Below are 19,574 nucleotides of genomic sequence, written 5' to 3'. Positions count from 1 at the left end.
AATGCTCCATGCAGTTTGCATCTGTCACTTGCAGGTGTCGATAAAGTCCTCCAGACATGGATCAAAAGTGGAGCCAGGGCCAAGTCTCAGTCCTGTGGATTCCTCATCTGTCCTATACCCTCTTGCCATCATATTACTATAATTCCCCAAGCCTCAGGTTATTGAGAACAAGGAGATAGGACTTAGAAAATAAAGCAACTTCAGAGTAAATTATTGTACAGTAGCCAAGCTCTGCCTGGCTCTCAAAAAATCACCTCTCTAATTATGATGCAAGAGTAACCTCTACCTTGTAAAATGACATTTTCATTCCTTGAATCTGGTCACATAGGAGATGCAAGTATGCCTGTAAATCTAACATTCCCTTTCCAACAGGCTGTAGGCCTAGTTATACAATACAGCCCAGGTATGTACACCGGTTTCACTCTCAATGGATTCTTTGTGCAAGGTTGTTAATGAATCTAGATGGAGTCGTTTAGAATTGAATTTTCAACATTACAACAAGACAGTGCATTGGTATTTCTACATAAAATGACATGAAACTGACATGAGTATGACATTTACTGTACTGAATAATCAGATCAGTAGATGGCAGTGTATGACCAAAGTGGATTTCTTCCATGCCTAAGTACGGCATTAGGTAATCTATTCAGCACACCATGTCTGACCTCAACATATATTACTTTTTATCGCTTATATGCATTTCAATATCATCAAATGCATTAGGTTAGGTAAAGTCAATAATAGCTAGGTATACAATACACATTTGTTAGCCTGTTATAAGACATGCAGTACATACCTGTGACCTGAGTGAATGAAAGACACTACATTACCAGTAGGTGGCAGCAAAGCACCATTTTCCACACAGTGATGTCGTTTTTTTTTATACTTCATGACATCCAAAATGATCTTTCCTCCTATTTATAGAAATTATGATGGAATGCTCAATCTCACTTAGAATCTTCCGAAATGTCATGGAATTGGATCTTTTACGAAAAACATATTGTATTTTAAACAATTTAAAGATTTTAATCTTAATCGTTGATACCGTTTATAAAATATATATGAATGTATTTAATGTTGTATGCACAATATTCCCTTTTATATATTTCTTACACATGCACATACAGATTATCTGGTGTAAATTGCAAGTTTGCAATTGTTTACAAGTTTGACAATGATATGTAATATGTGTTTTTAACGTAATAGTATTGTGTATTTGTTGTGCATAACAAAACGGAACAATAAAATACTAAAAGCACATCCCTAACATTTAAACAAAGCAGAGGTTTGAACGTCACATTGAAATTAATGTACCTTCTTTTTACACATAAAATCGGATACAAGTCATTTCAATCAAGCTTTTAATCAACACACAATTGTTTCAGTTTCATTCAGCCGACTTTGTAATTTAATATATATATAAATGAAAATGTGTTTTTCCTGTATATGTAAAACAAACAACTTTCACCCAGTATTTTATCTATAGGGAGAGTAAATAAAGAGGACATACAACAGGTCAGACCTTGAACTTCAATCTCTGCGGTCCACATCGGTCAATGCTGCAGGTTTACTGCAGTGAGGAGCAGACAGTGCGTTATGACAAATACATTTAACATTTCTAAAGGTTTAAAACATGAATAGATTTCTTAATAGATTGATATCTAGCGCTGGTCCAATTTTGAATGTTTTACAAACACGACTGATCAAACTGCAATGGTACAAAGATTACTATTAAGTATATTGATCACGCATCAATAGATCGAACGTCTTATCATCACCATGTACATGTCAACAATAGCTATATTTATAGCTTATTCTGATGATTTTTTAAAAATTTTTTTTATTTAATCTCATCCTGAATCATAACCTATTTTAAAATATGTATTCTTCACATGAAAATATAGTAAACAGTGGGCCTATATAAGTTCCTTTCAAAAGAGCAGAATTACCAAAAATATTATAACAAATCGTTAGGCTATATATTTTTGCTAATGCATTTTCTTTGCGCTGACATTACCAATATGCACCCTTATTTGGGACTGATTAGTTAGTAAATGTGCACTAAACGTTTTAGTAATTGTTGTTTGATGTCTAGATAATTTATTTTCATTGTGTGAACAAACCTTCCAAATAAATATCCGTATTGATGCTCACATTGTTTCATATCTGTTTAAGATCAGTAGGTTAGTCTACAAATAACAATGCATATGTGTATTATATAATAGAATACACCTTATTTGGATATTTAAATACGTCTTTCTCCAGTGGCCGACTTTATAGATCAACTCTACAGTAGATATCGGAGCTGGCTTCATCTGGAAACAAGACTTAACTGGAAATGGGACTGTTTGCTTATCTTTGACTTCCAGAAAGAAACAAACATGTAACTTCCAAATAGTTTTTTTGTTGTTTACAAAGCAGGTGGACATGACGTCATATGGGAGGTCGTAGCACTCCAAAAAATAATAACATTCAACTCCGCGTAAGTGCCTCCCCTGGGGCCGCATTGTAATAAGATAGTCCAAAAATAGTTCGTGGGATACATCTTGATGTATTGAATCGCATTGCAAAAAAAAACAAGCTACTTCTTCGCATTGCGCGTCATGCGAGAGCATTCAAACAGGACTCGGTGTACTGCCTTTTCTGTTACATTAGTAATAACAGCAGCATTGACTGAAGACAGCAGGAGCGCAAGACAACGCTTGTACGAGTGCAGCGCCAGCGGAGGAATATTCGAGTTTTTATTTACTCTCCGGCTTGTTGTTCATTTCTCTGCTTTCTGGTTAACTTGTACAGTCACGTGTGGAGATTTCTGGAAGCTCAACGTACACCAGCTTCTTCTCACGTGGTGGCTCTCGTTTTCCTAGAGGAGATAAACCTGGGTTTTTGGTAAGTTTTAACCAAAGTGTTTATTTCTTTCCCACCCTCTTGAGTTTCACTGATTCTCTTGAGCGATACTTACTGTCTACTAACTTCAATGATGAAGCCATAGTTTGTGCGGATGATTGTGAACAACTTCAAATCATCCCAACAACTATATATTGCATATATATATATATTACATATTTCATGTTGGTTCTTTTCATGTACTTTCACACAATAGTCGGCTGTGCTTTTTCGTTGCCAAGGACCCTCAAGCAACACTGTCCGGCGTGTGCAGCCAATAGGGAGGATAGACCTCTTCTATAGAGGACCACTGACTCGCTGAAGCCGATATGCAACACTGTATCCTATGCATCTTTCTTTTCAGTATATTAAAGATGGAACTATGTATTGCCATTAGCACTAATAACAATACAATAAAACGTTATGAAAGACCATTTTTTTGCATAGGTTGAAAAGTCAGGTAGAATAGTTGTAGATAACCAGTTGAAAGTAGCCTACCAATTCAGAGATGTATTAACTTTTTCTGGTGTTTTTGGAATGAATAAAAAAATAAATAATAATAGTCATAGTCACATTCATTCACTGGAATGGAATCTCAAAGTATTCTCATTTAAATGTAACAATTAAAGTTTGGAATGAATTTATTTTTGGCCATTGAATATAATGATAATTCGGAAAGTACAGCATTCACCACTATCTTATTAATATGTAGATATTGTAAACGTTTTTTCTCTAAAACTAAAAGTTGAGCTATTATAACTGATTCGTTGATAATAATGTATTGCATTCTAGTTTACTATCTGTGTAATGAGAATTTGTAGTAGTGTCGTTATCAGTTGTGCCACAGTTCTTACTATTATCATCACCTTCTACTACTATAGTACTACTACAGTAACTTACTTTACTATTATTTGATGTTCCCTTTACACTACAGTTACTAGTGCATTACTACTGCTTCTAGCTACCAACTACTGTTGCTGCTCAGACTACCAAAGCTTAAAATGAAAGCAAACGTATAATAGTATAACTAGTTGTACTGTTATCGTTGTTGATGGTGCTGATGATAAAGATCAATGGTTAACACCTTACCGTTACATTCTTGCTCCGTTTCTAGCTACAACATATTCCATATCTTCATAGCCCAGATATAAAATGAGATACCAGTTTCAGTATTATCCTCATAGTTCTTAATGAGCACGATGGACTTGTAGTTTGGACGATGGGTTGCTACACCTTGGTTAAGGGCCCTCCTAAAAACACTCTAAAGTACCTCTCTACTTTAGTTAGCACTGCACCTAAATCGATAGCCTATGTGTAGCTTTTTTTTTTCGAATAGAAACGCTAACAAAGTTCCCTCATGGCCTGTGATCAGTTTTCACCCCTGGTGGATTAACAGGACTGAAGCCTTTTGTTCAAGCCGTGGGTGCACAGGTGTTTCCCAGCCTGAAATGCAGGTGTGCTTCACTGTTTCATCACTCAACACTTTTTCCTTTCTTTTAGGACCATACTTTATCAACTCCTTGTTTGTTACCTCTGTAATCATTGCCTGGTAGGAACTATATATGTCTGTAGCTATAGATGCCCTGTTTCAGGGCTTTTTAGTTTGTTGTTGACGTTTTCTTTTGGGAAAGTAACCTAATATTTCATTCTGCTGTCTGCGTCAAGGCTATATGGTTGAATATGGACAAATGGTAGCTGGCCAGCATTAGTAGCACGGTGCACTTATTATTGTGCCACTCTGCATCCATTTTCTGATTGCTGCATTTATCATTTTGTGGTTTGCTGCTACATTATGGTAATATGAAAATGAATGTCCTCCCAAGGATTAATGTGTATACGTTTATCATACCTTTCAATCATTTATCAAAATTTAAGCTGCAATATGTAACTTTTTGGGCATTCTGTCATTCTCATTTGAAGCAAGTCTAAGAAGCGGTAGATCTGTTCTATGTGCGCTATTTCTATGCTTCCCGTTCTTAAATTTTGTGTTTGCATCTTTTACTTTCGGTTTTGTACCCCAGCTTCAAACAGCTGAACATACAATATTTTTGGTTATTGAAAAGATATTCCACAGCGGTTTAGATGGTACAATGATTCTCTACAATCTACACTATACATTGCTTGTTTTGTCACATTAACTGAAATTAGGTGAACTATTAGAATTTTAGCAACCAGGAAATGGCAGAGGAATTTCTGCATATTGCACCTTTAAGTTTAAGATTTCAGCCAACCAGTCATAGGTTAATGCATGATTTTTTTTCTCTGATTAAAAAAAAGTACGCTAGTAACTGAGAAATAGAATATGACTTGTTCTGTTTTTCATGTATATTGAGTCTTCCTTTAAATCATTCAAAGGACATGTCATGCAGTGCAGTCTGAATTTAGAATAAAGTAATATTGTTTTCTTTTAATTTATTACAGAGCAACTTTGAAACAAATACCTACTTTTTCATGTAAGTGAGCTCTAGCCTCTCTCTTAGCTTTTGTATCGTACCACCACCCATCCCCCAACATCTCCTTTTTAATAAAACTGGCTGCTTGCTCAACCTTAGAGGTGTTGCTATGTTTTGGGGAAAAAAGGAAAACACAAAAGGGTGGAGCACCATAGTTTCATTTGTCTAAATATGAGCACTGTACCCTGTCTGTGTTTTCATTTATGGGAAAGTCAACTCTGCTCTCTAAGCCTAATGGCAATTAAACTGGAAAGCTTTCTGTTTTTATCCCGTTAACTTCATAGAAATGTTTCCATGACAACCTCCATGCAAGTTAAAGCAACCAGAGGTGATCAAGTCTTTTTTTCCTCCCCCCTCCCTCCCTCCCTTCCTTCAGTAAGAATGGAATTTGTGTTGACAGTTTTGGCCTTTAATGGCACTTTTGTGCTGCGTGAACATATTTGTTTACCAGGATAATATGCTGCTAGCTGTCAGCCTAGAAGAGATTGCCTTCTTAAGATAAAAGAGTATATAACATGCTTAAGAGGCCCCCGTGCACTGTAATTATCCGCATAATGGTAATGGTGTTTTGTGTGCCCCAGTAACTAAGAGGCCGAGAGCTCAGACTTTTTTAGTTACGCTCTGGGTCACTTCTATAAGCTGGACTTTCTGCTGTTGTGGGTAAGAAACACTGTGACTTTTGGCCAAGAAAAGCTGTGTTGGGTGGAGTCAGAGGATATGGATTAAACTGAGATTGCAGTTTGACTCAAGACTGAAGGCTGTGTTAAGTGTTGTCTTTGAAACAAGTCTCAACCCCGACGTGTTTATTTTACACTGAGCATTTATTTTACTTTCCGGACAAGTTTGGAGGAGTGTCTCATTGCTCATTGCGTTATGACTCATTTTAGAACAATGGGATACTGATGGATCACTTGTCGGTTTGAAACACTTGCCAATATTTCTATTTATGTGTAACAGTCCTAAATGCTGTGTTTGTACGAAAGCAGGGTTTCTGAAATATCATGTTGTACGTCACCATGCCACGATCTCAGGGTTGTTGCACTACAAACAAATGACCAAACACGTGTGCGCTGCAGGTTCAGCGGGTTCCCAAAACCTCATAATGACTCCTGTACTTTGACAAAGAATAGAACCTACGCAAACTGCAGCATGACTTGTGACTGATGTAAACAAACTTGCTTTAGCACTAACCAACAGAGCATCGTTACCATTGCAGTCTGCCAATGCAGTCATGCTGTATCGGCTCAGCTAAGGCCTAGCAGTAGATGCTTGATCATGACCTAGACCTTGACAACTGAACCACCGGTCGACCCTTTAAAAGGCCATTAGTTCTACCTGTTAGGTGGACTTGCTGCATTTCAACCTGCATTATCTGTAAAATTGTGTGATTTCTGTTTTAGCTGTTTGATTCCCATGCGAGAATAGATTTGATAGTTTTGGGTCACTTCTTGTTCACATTTTTCCCCCTGCTTTGTGCAGCCAACACTTGTTTACTCTATATGACAGAGATGGGCAACTCCAGTCCTCAGGGGCCAGAGTGGTGACACACGTTTTCCCCCTTCACTAGCACAGCTGATTAATCTAATTGCATTTTAATTTGAAGATCACTATTAGTTGATTACTGGAGTCAGTGTGACAACAATCAGGCCCCCGAGGAATGGAGTTCCTCATCCCTTCTCAGCAGTGTAAAATAATGCCAGCTTTTGCTTTTCTTTAAGTCACGTTTGGATGGAGAAAGAAGGGACAGTGTACTGGACTGGTGTGAAAGAATGTGTTGGTTGCAGGGTCTTGCCCTATATCAAAGATGGAAGGTCACTCATAGTGAACGGCAAGGTCGCCATCACTCAGGCGAAATCTGCCACCAGCCTGTCTGCATCACTGTAAACAACTACTCACATCAGACAGATTGAGAAATAACAGGGCTATTGTCTTAACTCTACAATTGTTTAACGGTTAATTGAGAAACAGGTCGCCTTCACAAAATTGTGTAATGAGTCATGTCTAGATCTGTGTGCTAGCTTCATCTTACAATCTGATTAAATTGTTGGTCAAATTAACATGGCTTTTTAAACATCTGGGGCTCATTGAAGTTGTCCTTTTAGGAATTCTAGAAAAAAGGGAGGGAATGGCTAGTATTGATTTGAAGCAGGCATGTGCCGCTCAAACAGCATGAACACAAACAAATACTGACCTTCCTCTCACTGGTGCTGTGTGTCTCTGAAGACAATTCTGTTGGAGAGAGAGAGATGGGGGAAAAACTGTTTATTTCAAACATGTTGTAAAAACACAGGATTCGTGAGGGTAATGCTTTTTGACAGGCACATTAGGCTGCAGAAAGAGCATCGAGCTCGGGGCTGGGGGCATATGGTGCTGCCTTCTGCCGGCGTTGCTCTAGAACAAGTTACAACACTCTGGCAGGGTCACGACTGTCTCAGGTTTGTTCCTTCTGTCTCACTGGCTCGTCTATGTCACGCCCTGACCATAGAGAGCCATTGTTTCTCTATGGTGAAGTAGGTCAGGGTGTGACTGGGGGGTATTCTAGTTTATTATTTCTATGTGGGGTTCTAGGTTATTATTATCTATGTTGGTGATTTGTATGATTCCCAATTAGAGGCAGTTGGTAATCGTTGTCTCTAATTGGGGATCATATTTAAGTAGCTGTTTTTCCCACCTGTGTTTGTGGGATATTATTTTGTTTTTGTGTATGTGCCTATTTGCACTTCACTGTCTTCACGTTTCGTTTGATCATCTATTGTTTTTGTATTTTGCTGAAGTTTCACGTTATAATAAAGATGTGGAACGCTATTCACGTTGCGCCTTGGTCCAATCATTACGACGAGCATGACAGAACCAAGCAGCGTGCCCGGGAGGAGAAGGTATCCTGGGCTTGGGAGGAGATAAAGGAGGAGAAGACATTCTGGACTTGGGAGGAAATTATGGCTGGAGACGAAAGCCTTCTTTGGAAGCAGACGAACGGAGAGAAGGGAGGACAGCGACGACGCCAGGGTTCGCGGCCACGTAGAAAGCCCAAAAGACAGACAGAATTTGTTTTTTTGGGGGGGCACACGGGGTGGTCAGCGGAGCCGGGGAGTGAGCCAGTAACAACCTGGGAGGAGATAGAGGTAGTCGGTCGACCCAAGGAGCGTACCAGAGCCCGCCTGGGAGTCAATGGAACAATGCGAGGAGGGATACCGGAGAATGGAGTTGGCTAGGAGTACGCGGCAACATAGGCGTTTGGAGGAGCGTGTCACCAGTCCGGTGCAACTTGTGCCGGTCCCACGCATCAGGCCTCCAGTGCGCCTCTCCAGTCTGATACGTCCTGTGTCCCCTCCTCGCACTCTCCCTGGAGTGCGTGTTCCCAGTCCGGTACGTCCTGTGTCCCCTCCTCGCACTCGCCCTGAAGTGGGCGTCACCAGTCCGGTAGCATGTGTGCCGGCTCTACACACCAGGTCTCCAGTGTGCCTCCACAGCCCAGTACGTCTTGTGCAAGCTCCTCGCACTTGCCGTGCGAGGTGTGCCATCGAACCGGTACCATTGATGCCGGTTCTACGCACTAGGTCTCCAGTGCGCCTCCACAGCCCAGTACGTCCTGTGCCAGCTCCTCGCATGTGTCATCGAACCGGTACCATTGATGCCAGTTCTACTCACCAGGTCTCCAGTGCGCCTCCACAGCCCAGTACGTCCTGTGCCAGCTCCTCGCACTTGCCGTGCGAGGTGTGTCATCGAACCAGTACCATTGATGCCGGTTCTATGCACCAGGTCTCCAGTACGTCTCCACAGCCCAGTACGTTCTGTGCCAGCCCCACGCATCAGGCCTCCAGTGCGCCTTCACAGTCCAGAGCTTCCGGCGACAGTTCCCAGTCCAGATCTTCAGTCCAGCTCCATGGCAGGAGCTTTCCTCTGCGCCGATGTCCAGTTCAAACACGGCGTCCAGTCCAGCTCCATGGCAGGACCCTTCCTCGGCATCGAGATCCAGTCCAGGCACAGTGTTTAGCCTGGGTCCATGGCTGGATCCGCGGGATGAGCGTTTTCTTCGGCCTGCACCAGAGCCACCACCAAATATGGTGGATCCGCGAGCTGAGTGGCTTCTTCGTCCCGCACCAGAGCCACCCCCGATGCTGGCGGATCCACGGGATGAGCGGGTACTTCGTCACACACCAGAGCCGCCACCGACACTAATCACCCCCCCTACCCTCCCGGTATTGTCACGCCCTGACCATAGAGAGCCATTGTTTCTCTATGGTGAAGTAGGTCAGGGCATGACTGGGGGGTATTCTAGTTAATTATTTCTATGTGGGGTTCTAGGTTATTATTTCTATGTTGGTGATTTGTATGATTCCCAATTAGAGGCAGCTGGTAATCGTTGTCTAATTGGGGATCATATTTATGTAGCTGTTTTTCCCACCTGTGTTTGTGGGATATTATTTTGTATAGGTGCCTATTTGCACTTCACTGTCTTCACGTTTCGTTTGATCATCTATTGTTTTTGTATTTTGCTGAAGTTTCACGTTATAATAAAGATGTGGAACGCTACTCACGCTGCGTCTTGGTCCAATCATTACGACGAGCGTGACAGTCTAAATAAAAACAGCCAGGAAAAAAACAGGGCTTTTGTCTTTCAGAATACATGGATGCACGTTAAACGACAGTGACATTCTTGGCTAAGATATTTTACAGTGATATAAAAGGGAGGCAATTTTCAGAACTATGCCTAGCTATTTGTTGTTGTGTCTTTGATATCATGGCCACATTATAATATCTACTGCATGTAGGCTAGTTGATAATATCATAAATGTCTCTAACAATCCAATTAGCACATTCTAATAGTTTGAATACTTTAATGATTTGCCAATGTATAACAGGTGACATTACAAGCGTAAAGCTATTTACTAGCTAGCTATTAGTAACACTTCATACCAACATTTCGCCCGCTATAGTGTTTCCTCAAACTTGTTCATGGACAGTAGGCCTGGTTCTTTTGTCGTAGGGACATAGTTTTATATCCTGTAATTTCAGAGGGATGGACTTGGACATGATGATGTGAGATGCTGACGCAGTGTTCTGGTTAGAACAGAGGGGATTGGTTGAGAGTAATTATAGGCTACTGTGTGGCTTGTAGGGTTTCCCTAGATGACAGGGCCATAAGCCTTCATTCAGCCACTTTTATAAAAGAAATGGCCACAACATATGGCCGCAGCAATACAATGGTTTATTTTTATGATATTTGATGGGTTGTTTTTGATTTAGATTGTCACTTCTGGCAACCAGCAAGGCAGATGGTGTAAACTTGAGTGCCCATCAGAGCCTAAATACCTTCGGGCAGCTGTTGCTAATAAACTTTTTTTGTGAATTTATTTCCTTCTAACATGGTTTAGGTCTAGAGCAGTCAAACCTGTTACAACACCTGTTTCTGCATATGTAAATCTGTTGTTTTGTCATTTCATTAGACAAGAAAAAAAGGCAGAGGTCACTCGTGGTTGCAAATGCGGCTGGCACTGGGCCCACTTGGCACGGTACAAAGAGAAAAGGGGGAAAATACCAAGAGAGAGAATGAGGGATGGAGGGAGAAAGAAGTAGAGAACGTTAGTTTCTGTAGGGAAGCCACAAGGCCACAGGATGCCTCCTCTGTTGTAAGCTCTCTATCTGGAAGGCTGCCTGCAATTCTGAAGAGCTCCCAGAGACTACAGGGCAGGGAAGAGAAGGCGTTTTCTCTCTCTCACTTTCTCTGTCTCTTTTTCCCTTTCTCCCTGTGAGAGTAGCAGTGAGGCAGGACATGCCCAGGAGCCAATGACTGGCACATGCGTGGCTGCCACGCGCCACACGCTTCGCTCCCAACCCACCCATCATCTGGTGCACCCCTGTGGCTCTCGCCTCTCAACCACATGTGCCAGGGTCTGTTTGGGCTCAGGGGCTAATTGTTCTTTGGTAAACTAAACTGCATGCTTGTTGGGTCCCGACATGAAAACCGAGATGGGAATGAAGATCGTGCTCTTTTTAAGGCAGTTATTTTTCATGAAGTCTTGAAGGTTTCATTTATAATCTTGTCTGTGTAGCTGAATGTAACAAATACACCATGAAATTAAAGGTTATTGCCTAAACGTTGTTTGAAAGCTTGGAAGATTAGTGTTTCTCTGTGCAGAACTAGGGCAGGGAACATAATATGGCTCATTCTTGCATTTGGATGTCATGCTCCTTGTGAGAAATGGATTGACATGCGTCCAGAAACAATGTTCATTGCCTTGTCTTTCCATCTGTCCTCCATTCTCTGTTGATAATTAGGTATTTGAGGCACTTAATGTTGAAGTGTTGCTGATGTTGATGCTGTGAAGCCAATGTGTAATAGAATATATTATATTCTGTCCCACTCTATTCCACTGTCTCCAGTAGTCTTGACAGACCTGGGGTTGTATTGGCCCCATGCAGTGAGCTGGTCTCATGTGGCCCTACAGAGCCACACCTCCTATAGCTGTGGGTTGTTCTGATTTGTAGCGCTTCCTCTTTCTCTTCACACAAGCAGCCAGACAGGAAGCATTAAAAACAGGCACAAACCCCCTCTGATATGGGAGTTCATTAGAGATGGGCCTTTGATGGGCCTCCTTTTTAAGTGACTACGGTTTCAAATACCTTGATGTAGAAGGTTAAGAAGCCATTGTGCAGTAAGCCCTCCTTTTGATGCGACTTATTTAGATCTGCATAGTAAATCAAGGAGAGTAAATAGCCAGGCAGCAGATGGAAGCACGGAGATAAGGCCCCGGCCCGAACAATCACGTTTGTATTTTGTTATGATGTTGACAGCAGCTAAAACTCACTAATCTAGCTCCACTGATCTGCATTTCAAAGAAATCTCATTTAGCAGAGGGGAGGATAAAGTTCTTCTCATTGTGTCCATTTTATTGCGTTCTTCGTTAATTTATCTGCTGGCAGATTTAACGTTCGCCGGTGCTCGGGGAGGGTGAGAGGAGAGAGGGCGGCGTGCGCTGTGGTGCGGCGGCGTTGCAGAGAGAGGGGGTCTTAAATTCTGTGAAAGCGGTAACGTCTAGACTGTGAGCCCAAGGTAATTACACGTCCGGTGATGAATAGAATGAGTTTGAAGACTCATCTTTGTTCGGGGGCCTGAATTGCTCGCCTAACACCGATAAGGAGCATTTGGTTCCCTGTAGAAAATATTATTGGCGGTGACTTTTCCGTAAGCCCCCACCGCCGTAACACAGGGATGGTATTTACGTTAAAGATAAAATGATTGTGTACAGTAATCTGACTTGTTAGCATAATGTCCCTCTTTCATCCACAGACTCTTCTATAGCCGCTGTGGAGGTATTTCTGCTCTCCATTTTAAATAGTTTATCTTGACTAAGCGCAGCGCTTTATGTAAATAGCCAATGGTATTATTAGGCCCCTTGAATGCTTGAATGCAGTCTGTATTTATAAGTTGATAGAATTTAAAGATCATTTTTGTATTTAGGCTAAGCGTAAAGATATGTGTGATATTTGTAAATCTCTTGAATTGGTCACACAGACTAAGAGCATTCTTGTTGCTTTTCCTCTGAATAGAGTATTACGTCTTCACAGGCCGACGCTGTATTAAAGTAAACTCAGCATGTCATTTTGGGTGAATGGAACAATTACTGAAAATTATGTTTTTATCCAACTATTAAGGCAGTTACATTTTACCTGCATGTTTATTCACACAAATATAGCGTGTTAAGTAGTTTGATTCAGATTTGGTGTGTTATTAGTCCTTTATTGCATGTTTACTAAGCCTTCATGCTAGTACTAAACAGTACAGTATTTTCTTTTTAAGTACATCAGTTCTAGATTAGATGATTGCGTACGCTAACGGAAACATCACCATGCCTATTTTCACAATAGACGGTACAGTAGATGGAAGGGGAGATTTGCATCTTTTTTTCCACTGCGTAAATGTTACACAGCAATCTGTGGGCACTGTGCAACACGTCTTTCCACAAACTGAAACAGTCAAAATAATGGCACTTGGCAGGTTTTGTTTTCCTCGGTGCTCTTTGGGCTGAGGGCTTTTTGTACAGTTCAGAGAGCACATTCCACAGGATTCAGCAGTTGCTGGTTGCCTTCAGGGGTCATTGGAATTCGGGAAGAAGAAAAAAAAAGAAAGAAAAATTCTACAGGAACATCCAGGCTAGGCCATTGGTCCATGTGTCTTAAGTATCAGAGAGAGAGAGGCTGCCTGTAAAACGCTCGCTCAACCACGAGGGGAATTCAAATGTTGCGAGGGGTCAAGTGCTTAAACATGATGTATAGGCATTAAAACGTCTGAGAGGTTATGTGGCTGCAGTTTGTAATTTTTACGGTAATGTAACAAAACATAGCAAACATTAGAAAGATGCATGTGGAAATAACAGATTGATGATTGAGGATTGTTCGATACAGAATTGCAGATAGGTGTATTATAAGGACGTGGGACATGTCATTATTGTTGTTAAAACCTGTCATTTACTGGTTGACCATTTAAGCCTTCAAGGCACTGCACCCTTTCGCTTGTGGAAAAAACACTTCACATATTTGTCTTTAATGTGTACTGTACATTACCTAAATTCAGAAGGTCACTCCTCATCTTTCTTGCACACACACACACACACGTGCACACACACACACACACACACACACACACACACACACACACGTGCGCGCACCCACACACACACACACACACAAGCATACATTCACATGTACTAGAGCTGGGGAATATGGTCAAAAATAGATATCACGATAAATTGCATAAAAAAATGATTTATTATCCTTTAAACTACTACTACTGCCTTTAGTTTGACGGTTGTAGTCATCAATTGTACCATTAACAATCACCTTATTAGCAAACTTATTTCATTTCAAACGTCACATTTCTCTAGTATAGGCTACGTATAGTAATGAAGGATATCCGCAAAATGCCTGCGATAAGTGATCGGTATGGTCGGTGTCGATCATTTTTGGTTTACCGTCCCAGCTCTAACATGTACACACAGACACATACTCCCTCACATGTATACAGTCACCTAACAGGCAAATCCAGGTGCACTTTGTTGTTCCCAAGTTTATTGCTTTCCCCTAAAAGCTAATAACGCTCATGTGCAAGTAAACCTACCCACATTTATCCTATACATGTTTGCACAAGCACCATCGGGGGGGGGAGGGTGGGGCATTTACAATTTACTATGTGAATTGGAAACTTGGTTAATAATGTTTTACTGTATGGGAACATACTTTTGAGTAATGATTACTCTCTGATCTGCTCTCCCCCTGCATATCCTCTACAGACATCTCTGGACTGGATTCCTTCCTCTCCTGGAACAGACGGACAACAACCACACGTTTTCACCCTCAGGGTATGTACTACAACAGCCTTTCATGTCCCGTCAAAGGTTTTCTGCCTTTGGACTGATAAGGCAGAGTTTGACAATTGTAACGTGCTGTGTGTAACTGTGTAACTTGACTTGATTGTTCCATCCAAGATCATTCATCTCAGAGGTGTCATGCATAACTTTGAAGGGGCACTGATGGCCAAATCTTAGACTTATGCATAAAATAAACTATACTTTCTAGATTTTCAGTGTACAAATGGATGAAACTTGCCCGTGCCTCCTTATTTTCAACAGACAAGACACCTCTAATCTTAAGGACAAAGGGGTTTGATTTTGTTCTAGTTTCTTTACTTGTACCTGGGTAGGAGTGTTACGCTAAATCCCAGCTGAGGCACAGTTACCTCCATAGAAAAAGAACAAATCTTCATCTGCCCACCATGATAGAATTCCACCTCTGCAATGAAACCTGTCAGGTTGTGCCTGTTTGGTCTTCACACTTCATAGACTTCCAATCTACTGTAGCTTTTTGAAGTTATGATATGCATTAGATCCAACCAATGTGGACTTGGAGGAAGGATATCTGGAAGTCTTCTTTGTGAATGTTGGGAAGGTTTTCTAGACGCCCATGTTTAATTGAGAATGAGCCGTCCTAACGCATCACAATAAACAAGAGGTTATTAACACCGAGGAACTTGAAGTGTTTGGATGTGTTATGTGTACATGCATGAAGGTGGTGTTGAACATACACCAGAATGTTAGCTCATAACAAATGTTCATTTGTTTAGGATGAAATATGCAACGGATGTAAGAAGAGCACACACGTTCTGAAGTCATAAAGGGGTGAGTCATACTCTCTTTTACACTGATCTTCAGCATGCCCTCGTGTTGTGTTTTTGTTCTGATTATTATCCAATCTGAACTGTCACACCCACTGCCAATTCTTGTTGATATCAGCTCGAGGGATTCACATGCGCTGGTCTTTCGGGGCTGGGGGTACAAGACAACTCCTATCAAGTGACGAAGCTCATTCAGAACTTCAAGCGGAGAAGTGTAGATGCATGAATCATCAGGAGACACTGTTCATAAGTCAATCCTCCATGCACAATTCTACATACAGTAGCAAGTGAGAGATGTGTGCGCACCCTACTGTACTGTAACGTCACCCAGTGGCACAACTCAGAGCGTCTGTAGCCCCTTAGATTCCCAATGAGATTCTCTATGAGACACCCAGTGGTGATAACAGAGGCAGTTTGTCGTCACCAAGTCAGTATAAAACGAGCATAAAGAATCCCAGCCAGCACAGTAAGTGTGACACACACTGATTATGTGACTGCTACTACGGCGGAGGCCTGCCGTCATTACTAATGTGTCCCCACAGCAGCCAGACTGAGACAGACACACAGGTGGTGTCTCAGACTGAACAGAACATTGCCAGACGGTAACCTGCAGTAGCGATGGGGAGGAGAAGCCTCATCATCGTGAGGGGAATGAGGGGAATGGAATTTAGCCGTAATTGGATGGGGGATAGATATCGAATGCTAACTTGACAATGGGTGATTGTTCAGTGAGCACAGAACAGTTGAAGTGAATTGCTTTGCAGGTAAAATCAAATGTGAAGGTACTGGCTTCTGTGTTTGTAGCCCTCCATAACTTCTCCACTATCAATTATTTGTGTAATTAAATGTATGCTGTAGGTCATTCTCAAGTATTTTCACCCCATAAACTTTTGAATTTGAAAAATATTGTGAAAAAAGTCAGGGCTTGTTTTGATCTGTTTTTCAATGTTGCGGAGGAGAACTACTCTTAGTCAGGTTATTTCCTGAATCCCAGCCACTGGTTTATTTTCATATTTTGACCCAGTCTGAGGAAGAACATCTATTTATCTCCGTATTCAGCTGCAGAGTTTTGCCTTTGAGGTCCAAGTATGATTCGAGTGAGGCAGCTAGGAGCCAAGCGGAGCGAGAGGCTGGGTTAGGGTGGCTCAGCTCAGCTGTAGGCCTCAGCCCCAGCCCACATCCCAAGAGTCACATCTTCACAAGACTAAGCAGAACCGAGATTCCCTTCCCTGTTCCACCTAAAAGAGATTTGAATATTAGTTTTTAATTTGTTGAGTATCCCATTTAAATCTTCAAAGATGAACTCTTAAAGCACATCTGTTCTGAAAAAGAAGTCCTCTAATCATCCCAAAGAAGTATAATTGACCTAACTTTCGCATTACTGTGAATGTACACATATATCAAATCTACAGCAATTAAAGCATATCTCTGGCTAGTTTATAGAAGCAGGCCCCGGACGGATGGCTTTGCCTCAGACTTCCAATTTGGAATTGATTTCTTGTTATGATCAGAGCTTCTGTCATTTCATTTCCAAAACCCTAAAGGGTTTTCTGAGCCAAGGAGCCCGGCTGGCTTCCCCCTGAGTAGGAGAGGGTAACCTCCACGGGTCTTTACCCTGGACACCCTGACTACCAGGGAGGGAGAAGAATCAAAGGGACTTGAGTCGTCCATTGTGGGTCTGATTTGGGATTGAAGAGGATGGGGATGGAGATCAGGCTAGCGCCCGTTTTTCTAATCTTTATCCACCATTAACTCTGGCGCCCAGTGTGTGGCTGGGATCAGGTCATTGGTCAATCCCCCATTCAGAACCACCCCGGAATATTTCAAAGTTAAGCCCCATCTACAACAAAAAAGTATTACTCATCAAACGTTCACTTTCTCACTCTCCAGTCCTCCCAAGGATCTGCCTGCCTCCATTTCTTCCCTTCCTTCTTATATTCCTCTCTTTATGGTCCATTGTTTTGTCTTCCCCCTTGGAGGGGGAAAAAGAGTTGACGTTTTGGAACTTCCCCAAGTTTCCATATTCCAGTTTAATGAGGTTTGGTTTGGGGTCTGATAGTGTCATGCTGTGAGCAAATTGGACCAAGAGTGGACCCACATCCTACTCTTTACAGATCTTTGGTTGGATTAGGAGTTGGAGTTTTTTAAATAGGATTTTGGAATTGCACTTTGCCTCACAGGAAATATATATTCACACCTCATACATATTTTCAACATTCTCCTTGTCCTTCACTTGGTGCAAGCACACCATGTGTAACCTATTGCTTCTCCACAGTATGTTCCTTCAGTTTCCAAAGTCTAACAAGGTAGATTAAAAAAAAAAAACATCTAACTTCAAATCTTTTTTATCAAGACAGACCTTGGCGCTGATATGTTATCTCCTTACCTTTTCAATCCGTTTTGTTTGTTCTAAGGTTTATTTGCCCCTCCTCCTGCCTGTTCAGAAGAGGAGTAATGAGGACCCAGAAAGAAAAGAAGAAGAGGCGTCTAGAATAGATAGAGCGTAGAGGAGTGTTTGTCTGGAGTGGACAGTTGCCATGAGAATAGAGTTACAGAAGGGGGCGTCTCTACCTAGCTGCCATCCCTCCAGATGGAGAGACACACCGACTCAATGAGATTATTGATCCAGAGAGGAGAGGAGGGGGGTATGCTAATCAACAGTGTGAATGGCCACGGATGCAGCCCTGGCGGGCGACTAGTCAGTCAGCCAGTCAGTCTCTCTAAAGGTCTCGAAGTCTGATCAGATCACACTGGGGGTTGTGGCCCCTTATAGACCCCGCATAGGATAAACTATAGGACTTAAGTCCACCTCCCCATTCAGCATACACTGGTCAATGCTTGCTAAGTACTTTGGACATGACTGATTGCAGATATTGTATGCACAATCTAACTTTTTTATAAACGAGACGCATCTGGTGTTTCAGATGTCATTCTTTCCCTCCGACTTAATTGGGAAAGAGCCTGGGTGCGGAAGCCCAGACTGATGGCACGTTTCCAAGTGCCTGAGATTATTGTGAAACAAAACCCTCAAAAGGCATGACATCAGAGCGACTTGACATCGGTTTGAACTTGTTATTTCAGGTGGGAAGAATTCCGAGTCGCTTCAGTTGCAGGTGATCGTGTCCAATGAATTGGTTTCACATAGTTTCACCTTCTTTGTGGCAGGTCTAATGTTGATTATCTCGACAGTTTGAACCTGTGTGTTATCGTTGCAGCATTCATGAAACAAGGTTGTTTTTTCTAAACGTATACAAAGCCTCTGTTGTTATCTGTTGCTATCTGCTTCCTTGGAATTAAGATAGGTGGGGATTTGTCAGTACAATGTTGACCAATCATGTTGATAGAATGTATGTGTTTTAAGAATATATGTGCCCTCCTAACTCCTTAAATACAGTCATAAATCAATATATGTGCAGCGCAGAAAAGAATACGCATGACCCATTTTGAATGAACTGAGGCTGAATCCTATGTGGAAGTTGAACCAAAGTGAAAACATTGAGTAAATTATGTCATGGAATAAATACATTATTAGCAGCAATTGGTTTCTAAGAATCATACATTTTTAAAGCTTTGAAGCAAAGGAGTCTGAAGGATTCCGGCCTCCTGTGGTGTTGTAAGACTCTCAGATTATTGGAATAATTGGCCACAAAGAAGGTTCATATAAATGTAAATTAGAATACATTTGTTCAGTTATGAGAACTTTTTTATATTAATCCAAATATAGTAACTATTCACCAACACGACCAGGTTTACATCTTTCATTTTGATATTATACTTCAGTAGCGGTCCAAAGTGTAGCACGGTTTTGTTTTGAAACATTAAAGAAAACTTAACTAAGATTATTAAGTTGACAAATTTGGCATCCAAATGTAGTGCTGTGTTTGCTCTTCAAGTTAAGATCCTGTAGATAACGCTATTTCACAAGCTATTTTTCCTTGCTTCAAATCAAGGCCCAGTCACAGCCATTGCAAAAGCTTTTACTGCAGAGGCAACAAGCCAACTGCTTTGTTCATTATGATCATTTAATAGGGGCTTGCAAAGAGATACAGAGGGGGGAAATACTA

The 19,574-nt window shown here is 41.5% G+C and overlaps 1 long non-coding RNA gene across 1 annotated transcript in view; it reads left to right on the top strand.

The window, feature by feature from the left end:
* Positions 1-2,325: 2,325 nt before the first annotated feature.
* The window catches only part of LOC115180521 (uncharacterized), a 67,493-nt gene continuing 50,244 nt past the window's right edge, over positions 2,326-19,574 (top strand). Inside the window, exons 1-3 of the long non-coding RNA XR_003873098.1 lie at positions 2,326-2,889; positions 14,630-14,698; positions 15,460-15,514. This is a non-coding gene — a long non-coding RNA (uncharacterized LOC115180521). The remainder of the gene's footprint in view (positions 2,890-14,629; positions 14,699-15,459; positions 15,515-19,574) is intronic.

The sequence above is a fragment of the Salmo trutta genome, chromosome 40 (assembly GCF_901001165.1).
Source record: "Salmo trutta chromosome 40, fSalTru1.1, whole genome shotgun sequence".
Lineage (NCBI taxonomy): Eukaryota > Metazoa > Chordata > Actinopteri > Salmoniformes > Salmonidae > Salmo > Salmo trutta.
This window is presented reverse-complemented; position numbering and strand designations above follow the sequence as displayed.